The 8,450-nt window shown below is 39.1% G+C and overlaps 2 pseudogenes; both read left to right on the top strand.

Moving 5' to 3' along the window:
• Positions 1-217: 217 nt before the first annotated feature.
• LOC102872886 lies at positions 218-5,338 on the top strand (annotated as a pseudogene).
• An 824-nt stretch (positions 5,339-6,162) lies between these two features.
• LOC102872480 lies at positions 6,163-6,832 on the top strand (annotated as a pseudogene).
• The last annotated feature ends 1,618 nt before the right edge of the window (positions 6,833-8,450 follow it).

Raw genomic sequence — 8,450 nt, 5'->3', positions numbered from 1 at the left:
TGCTTGCCTTTCGTTGATTGGTCACTGAAACCCTCACTATCTGATTGGTTAAATGAACGCAAGGCGTCGTTTAAAACATTGTATGGAAGACAAAGTGGCAAGCGGAGCTGAGCTCTTAGTAGCTGCGGAGTTTGACTGTTAGGTGTGAGCGAGCTGGTACCTGAGAGGTAGCTAGAGTCTCTTGGCTTTCAGATAAACTGTACTTCCTGTCATATCACAAGGGATCCTTTCTCCATCCCTGGGCTTGCTGTCTGACGAGGAGGTAGCAGGCTCCTCCATCTTTGAATCCACAGCAGCAGATTTGGGATCTGTGATAAGCAAGGACCTGCTTTCAGACTACTCTACCATCTCTTCCTCCTCGGAGGATAAGCAACAGGTTCTCTCTGAGGATAATACAGAGAAGGTGAAAGTATACCCGAGGATCAGACCTTTGCTACCTTCAGATATAGAATGACAGAAGGATCAGGGTTGTGTCCACATTGAAAATGTGGAAACTTATTTCACAAACAGCCAAGGATTCTCTTGCTCTGAAGAGCAATGAAAGATGAATTGGCCGAGCTCACCCAAGCTGCACACAGATCTTTGGACCAGAAGTGGGGCAGGCAGCCTTCTTCGACCTGGCCATGAAGGAGGCAGTAAAAGATGTACTCAAAGGAAAGAAGTGCCTCATTTCTACTTAAGGAGTCATCAACTCAGGAAAAACCCACACAACCCACACATCAAGGAAAGAGGGATCCTACCTCGATCTCTAGCTCTGATCTTTAATAATTTTCAAGGTCAGCTCATCCAACACCTTGCTTTCCATTGAGGTAATCTGGCTAGACAGCAAGCAGATCCGGCAGGAGAAAATGAAGAAGCTGGCTCTGCTAAATGGAGGCTTCCCAGAGGAAAAGTTACCTACTTCCTTGAAGAGAAGTATCCAAATTGAAAGTCGGATGTGTACCAGGACTAGCTTTGATAGTGGCATTGATGGGCTCTCCTCTACCAATCACTTTACCAGACAAATCATCAATGGGCAAAGCCTGACACTGCCCCAATAAGTGTCCCAACAGACATCCACTTCTCCATCTGGATTTCATTCGAGATCTACAATAATCTTTGACCTGTTAGAACCACCTAGCAAATAACACAAGAGGTAGACTCCACAGTTGTGTAAAGATCAGAATGGCAATCCCTATGTGAAAGATCTCAACTGGATTCATGTTCAGGATCCTGAGGAAGCCTGAAAACTGCTGAAAGTTGGGTCATAAAAACCAGAGCTTTGCCAGTACCCTTTTGAACCAGAACTCTAGTTGCAGTCACAGCATCTTCTCCATCCAAATCTTGCACCTTCAGGGGAAGGGGGATTTAATTTCCAAGATCAGTGAGTTGTCACTATGTGATCTGGCTGGCTCAAAGTACTGCTAAGATCAAAAGAGTGGCAAATGGCTGAAGGAAGGAGTACACAACACTTTTCTTTACAATCTAGACCACTGTATTGCTGCCTTCGGAATCAGCAGAACTGGTCAAAGCAAAGTTTGTTTCCTTTCCATGACAGCAAGTTGACCTGAGTGTTCCAAGGCTTCTTTACAAGCCGAGGCTGTTTGTATATGATTGTTAATGTGAATCCCTGTGCTTCTACCTATGATGAAACCCTTTATGTGGCCAAATTTTCAGCTATTGCCAGCCAGCTTCTGTATGCCCTATCTGTGCAACAGGGATTACCATCCCTGCATTCTTTCATCAAGGAACACAGTCTTTGGTCATCCCCCAGCTTAGAGACAGAGCCTAAGCTAATCCCAGGCCTTGATTACAACACAGAAAATGAAGCTGACATTTCCATGTACACCAAGGAGGAACTCCTGCCGTTGGTAGAAGCTATGAAAATACTGCTTTTGAAAGAAAGGCAGGAAAAGCTACAGCTGGAAATGCAGGTCTGTGATGAAATTTGCAATGAGATGGTGGAGCAGATACAACAATGGAAACAGTGGTACAGTGAATATCTGGACACACAGAAGGAATTGTTGGAGGAAATGTATGAAGAGAAACTAAAGATTCTCAAGGAGCCACAAATTTTTACTAAGAAGAGCTTTAGGAATAGGATGAAAAGTTTGAAGAGCTTAAAAGCCCTCTTACAGGAAGCCAGACAATAACGAGTAGCCCACCAACAATCTGAGTCTGAAATGTCCTTACGGAGGTCACAACGGCTGGCAGGGTTCCATGGCCAGCAACTCCAGGAGGTTAAAGCTAAATTAAAGCCGTGTGAAGCAGTGCTAAAGTCCACCTCGGAAGAGCTGCAGAAGTATCAGAAAATGTTAGAACCACCAACTTCAGCCAAGACTTTCACTACTGATGTGGACAAGAAGTTAGAAGAAGGCCAGAAAAATATAAGGATTCTGTAGACAGAGCTTCAGAAATTTGGTGAGTCTCTCCAGTCAGCAGAAAGAGTCTTTTGCTATAGCACTGGAGCTGGGAAACTTTAATAAGCCTTGACCACTTGTGATGACATCTTAAACAAGACCAGACCCTGGCTGAGCTGCAGAAATAACATTATGCTTGTGAAACTAGACCTTTGGAAGAAGGCAGCTTGCATTGCCGAGCAATATCACACTGTGCTAAAACTCCAAGGCCAGGCCTCCTCTACCATAAAGAGCCCTGGTGCCAACCAGGAAACCCAGTAACCAAACCATCAGCCCCCAGGGGAGAAACCATTCCTTCCAAACTTACTTCCTTGAGTACCCACCTGTCAAAGTTCAACATATTGCAGCCCTTATGCACGGATTCTGTGCTCACAGGGCTCCCCTTTACTCAAATCTGAGCCTTTTGGCAAACGCTGTGGGGAAGGAGACGGAGTCATTACTATGAGAAAAGTCTGTTGCCTCTGCTTAATGAGTAATTTTCTTGAGCTTGACCATAACCTGGAGATCTCTCCAGGATACAGTATTAACATACAAGTATTCCTCCCCCATTTTGTATGTAATATGTATATAATCTTGTTTGTTTCTCACTTATGGTTTCTATGCACACAAAAGAACATATATTAAGTAAAGATATTAATATTTTTTATTTGAATTTTCATTTGAAATTTAGCAAGATCATTCAAACAAATTATATTAGCATCAAGAAGACTGAAAATACTACTCAACCCCAACCCCATGTGACCCTGCACAGGATGGCAGGGGAGACCAAATCGTGTAAAGCCAACCAAAAAGGCTTGGTAAGGAACTAACTCAAAATGCCTCAGATTTTCTGGGAACAAGAATGAGAAGAAGTTGGATTCTGAATGCAGAATGATACATAGCATCATCTACTATACAAATTGATTAAGTCAGTCATTACCTCCTATTGAACACAAATAATGCAGGTCTGAGAGAACAGCATAAGAATGATGATTCCGAGGGAGCTTTGGTGGCCTAGTGGCAAGAAGTTGCACTGCAATCCCAGAGGGGCACAGTTTGAATACACCAGATGCTCTGCTGGAGAAGGAGGGACAATCTCCTGTACCAGTCAGATCTGATTTGATGGTACACAAACAAAAAATTAAAATAATTTAAAAAAAAATGAATGATGATTCCTTTGCCTAGATAGATGAAGAGTGAGAAAATATTGAGATAAGGAGGGAAAAGAAACACAATTACAAAAACATGCTTATTAAAAAATTTAATTGAAATGAGTTCATTCTTAGTCTGTACAGTCACAAAAAAAGTTCATGAATTTGTAGTACCCCTCTCTCCTTGCTTCACTTTGGCTGAGGCACAGGTAACACCATGAGAGATATTTGGGGGGGTGGGCTATCAGCAGTTCCCATGCTCTGAGAGGCCGTTTACTTTTTTTTTTTAGTAAACCACAATAAACTCTATTTTAAAACTAAAATAAAATTAAGCATGAAGAATTAAGAACAGCTAATAAGAGCCAGGAGAAAGAAAGAGATAACAGGTGCAAATCTCCTGGGTTAAGAAAGAGTTTTAGTGTTATGGAAATTGCCAGCAATCTGGGAATCTTCAGCAGTAATGATAAGGGAGGTGCTTGAAGTAAGGTTGGAGAGTTAGGCAGGTAGGTAAGAGGCTGAAGGTAGACTCAGGAACTTGAATATTTTTTAAGTAGAGTTAGAAGTCATTTAGGGATTGAGATAAGGAGTGAAGCATGAAATATTTCTGTTGTTTTTATGATAATAATGGATTGTCCATGGCAAATAGTTTGGGTGGTTTTGGGAGGACAGAGGGTCAGCAGAGCTGTCATTTAGGCAAACATTGATATGTTCTAGGCAACAGATGATGATGACTGGTTCAGATGGTGGTGGCAGAAACGAGGAAGAGGCAAACAGAGGATCACTAAAGTTCAATAGAACTTACAGACTGAATGTTATGAAAGGCAGAAATTATGGGTAACTCCTTTTATTATGACTTTATCCCATCAACGAGTGATGATGTGCTTTTTATTTGGAGGTAAAATCAGAAGGGATGGAAGGCAGTTGCAGTGAGAATGAGTTTGGAAACAGAAAAATGTAAGAATTACACTTAAAAAATTATAACACTGATATATTTATGAAACATCTAATTAAAGACATCATCTTTGGTTATATAGTTAAATATATGCTGAATTAAAAGCATAGTAATTATAGTAATATTAAAGTTAAAAGCAACCATTACTTTGTCACTTACTTGAGACAGGTCAACAGGAAAGATCAATTGCTAGAAAAAGATGTCATGTTAAAATTCAGAGCCAACAGAAACAAGAGAAATGCTTAGTTAGAAGGATTGACACAACAGCTGTCATGATGGACTCAAACAATTCTGACAATCACGAAGAAGGTACAGAACCAGGGAATGTTTCATTTTGTTATATATGAGATACAAGGACTCCAAGTCAGCTTGGTAACAACAATCTTTAATTCTATAATTGAACCTAAAACCAGATAAGAGAAATGAAGGTATAAATGTGGGAATATCTTCATTAAGTAGATGGCATTGACAAATGTAAATTTCTAGTTTTATGGTTTAAGAGGCCAGAAGTCCAAATTCTCTAAGGTAAGGGGTTTTCTCCATGTTGGCTCACAGTTTAGGAAATAGGTCTTCGTCTCTTCTCACCATATGTAGACCCAACAGTTTTTGGAGTTTTCCATGCTAATCTCATTCTTCCCCTGATCTAGAAGGTTTCCTGTGCAGGAATCTAGGTGCAAAAGATGTGCCCCACTCTCAGCTCTTCTTTCTTGCTGGTTGTATGTCCTAATCTTTGATTACTTCTCTTGCCCTCTACCTCTTAGAAAAGAAAAGGTGTTGCTGGCCACATCACAGATAAAATTCTCTTACATTGTTATCAGGGCTGTGACTGGACTAAGACCATTGCATCTCACACTTAATTCTCTGACAACTATTGGATTATCAGATCATGGTGGATCATTACATAAATGCTTTATTATATCATTACACAACTGTACTGTCAAACAAACCATTGAGAATCACTACCCAATCAAGTTGCAATACATATTTTGGGGAGACAACTGGAATTCATTACAAATGGTATTATGAAGTCATTATGGATGAATCCATCTAGAGAGCAGTGATAGAGATAAGGAGAGAACCTTAATGAAGATAAGTATACCTATATTCATTGCAGCATTATTCACAATAGCAAGAAGAAAGAAATAACCTAAATTCCCATAACCAAATAAATGGGTAGAGAAACTGTGGTATATTCGCACAATAGAATATTATGCATCACTGAAAAAATTTATAAAATATATCACAGGAAAATCTAGAAAGCATTAAGCTGAGTGAACTAAGACTTTTGAGGAGGAATACTGCAAAAGATGATTATTATAAAAATATAAGGATAACTAGTAAGATGTACATAAATCCATAAGGGCAAAGGGAAAGGAGCAAAGATATGGTAAATGGGCAGGGGAGAAATCACTAGCATCACAGAATTTGGTGGATGGATGGGGTGGTGGTGAAGGAGTTAGGAAAGATCCAGTGGGGACCTAAAAAGATGAGTAAATAGTAGGCATAGGTCAATGGTGATTCATTTCCTAAAACACAATGCTATGAATTTTTGTATGAAACTCAATATGAATGAAGGAATATGTGAATAACAATGCACCTAAATGAAACACAATGCATGAGAATTCTGCATGCAAACAATATAAATAAAATTTAAAATATATCTAGCTTCGAGAGTTTGGTTATGGCTGCGTTTGCTGGCCCTGCGAAGCCCCTCTTGTCACTGAACCCGCAGGAGCAGACCAAATTTCAGAAGCAGGTGGCACAGATCCACAAGGGCACGACGCAGAAAGAAAAACTTACTCCTGGAGTTGTCTATGTTGGTCACATACCTCGAGATCTTTTTGAACCCCAACTCAAGTCATATTTCTCCCAGTTTGGCACTGTTACGAGACTTAAATTGTCCAGAAGTAAAAAGACAGGAAATAGTAAACGTTATGCTTTTGTGGATTTTGAGTCTGATGATGTTGCCAAGATTGTTGCTGAAACAATGTACAACTACCTTTTTAGTGAAAGACTCTTGAAGTGTGATTTCATGCCACCTGAGAAGGTACATGAAGAACTTTTCAAAGATTGGGATATTCCGTTTTCAAAACCATCAAATCCTGCAGTGAAACTATATAATAAACACCGAACACGTACAGAAAAGCTATGGATGGAAAAGAGATTTAAACACAAAGAAAAATTACTGAGAAAAAATATTAGCCGATAAAGGAATCGATTATAATTTTCCTCCATTGGTTTTACCCAAAAAGGAAAGAAGTGTCACCAACAGTGATCTTCAGAACTGTACAGATAGCAAGGACTCCACACCCGTCTGTACACCATTTTTGGAGAGGCGAATATATATCTGAAGTGGCTACACTGAATGATAATGATGAAGATAATGATGAAGATAATGAAATAATGTTCAAACCTGTTGTCAGTGTAAAAGAAGAAACACAAGAAACAGAAACACCTACACATTCAAGAAGTAAAAGAAGAAAGAACAAACAGTAATTTTGAATGTAATATGAGTGTATTTTGAAAAAATGTAGTGGTTTTGTTACTAGGATTAACTCTTGACATTTTGCTACATACAGATGTTGGCACAGTATTTGGAGGAAGAGCATTTTCTCAAGTTAAGCAATGCAGTCAGACTTGTTTATCCATGGTGAGATGGAGGGGCTTGTGGTCAGCCAGTGCTACCTCTTGGTTTGCTAGACTTCCTGTTTCCTTTGCAGTAGTCTTATTTGTCCTTAAATACTATTAGTGGCCAGCAGATAAACTTCTAAAGTTATTCCTATGTACGTGAAACAAGTAGTTTTTGCCTTTTCAGCTGTTGATTGTGATTCCCTGAAATGTGTTTTTTTGTGAGGTAGGTGCTGTCCAATTCGGTCCAATGCATAGCTGTCCTGTATATAACAAAATAAAGTCCTGCACCACCCTCACAATCTCTGCTCTACTTAAACCCATTGAAGTACATCGTCCTGAGGGTCTCCCTCTTTTTCATTGGCGTTCTGTTTATCCTTCCTTCTGAGAAGCACTGTGACTGCATTTTTACCAGGACAGATTGATTTATTTTGGTAAACTGTGGCATATTCAATTTTCTTCACCAATACTGTAATTCAAAGGCATTAATTACTTTATCTCCCTTATTCATTGTTAAGCTTCTGCATGCATATGAAGTGGTTGAAAATACCATGACTTGGTCAGCACACTTTGGTCTTTAAGTCACATTTTTGCTTTTTACCACTTTAAAGAGATCCTTGGTAGCAGATTTTTCTGTCAGTCACTCTTAAATTCCTAAAAACATCCAATGCTCTAAAGCATTTTTTTTTCTGGCTAAGAATTAATAAACCTTTAGTAAAATAAAATACTGTGCTAAATATTCTGATATCAAATACAATTTAATGTAAAGTCCAACCTAAGCACTCAGTGTGTGCACTGAGTTGTTGGGTGAGTGGAGAACTACTTGTCTTTTTGAACTGTTGATAAACTTTGTGCATGTCCCTTTGGTTATCTTTGAGGCAAAGTGTCAGGTGAGTGTGTTCACACAAACATATTTTGTTTGTGTGAAAGTGATGTGCTTTATCTTTCAAAATCATGTCTTCCACAAATGTTTTTTTCAGGAACTACTCTTCACTGATGATGCATCAAAAACTAATTAACTTCTGCTGTGATCCATGAGATTTTCTTCAGTGATTTTCAAGAGTATATCCTGAGACCTTTCTTTTTAGTGTAATGTCTCAAGCTTGCTATCATGATCTTGCTCTTAATGGAAACTCCATGTGGTAGAATTAGGATAGGCTGTAGAGGAGGTCTTTGATTCAACAGTGATGGATTTAATTTATGATAATAGATTCTAAAATACTAGTTTAATACAAGAAGTTCTACACTCAATCAGATTAGATATGTTAGAACACCTGGCCCAAATTTACCTGCAAGAGGAAGTAGTTCTCTACCCCAAAGGATGTTGTTGTTGTTGTTGTT

The sequence above is a fragment of the Elephantulus edwardii genome, unplaced genomic scaffold (assembly GCF_000299155.1).
Source record: "Elephantulus edwardii isolate Elephantulus edwardi_28Jun2011 unplaced genomic scaffold, EleEdw1.0 scaffold00171, whole genome shotgun sequence".
NCBI lineage: Eukaryota > Metazoa > Chordata > Mammalia > Macroscelidea > Macroscelididae > Elephantulus > Elephantulus edwardii.
This window is presented reverse-complemented; position numbering and strand designations above follow the sequence as displayed.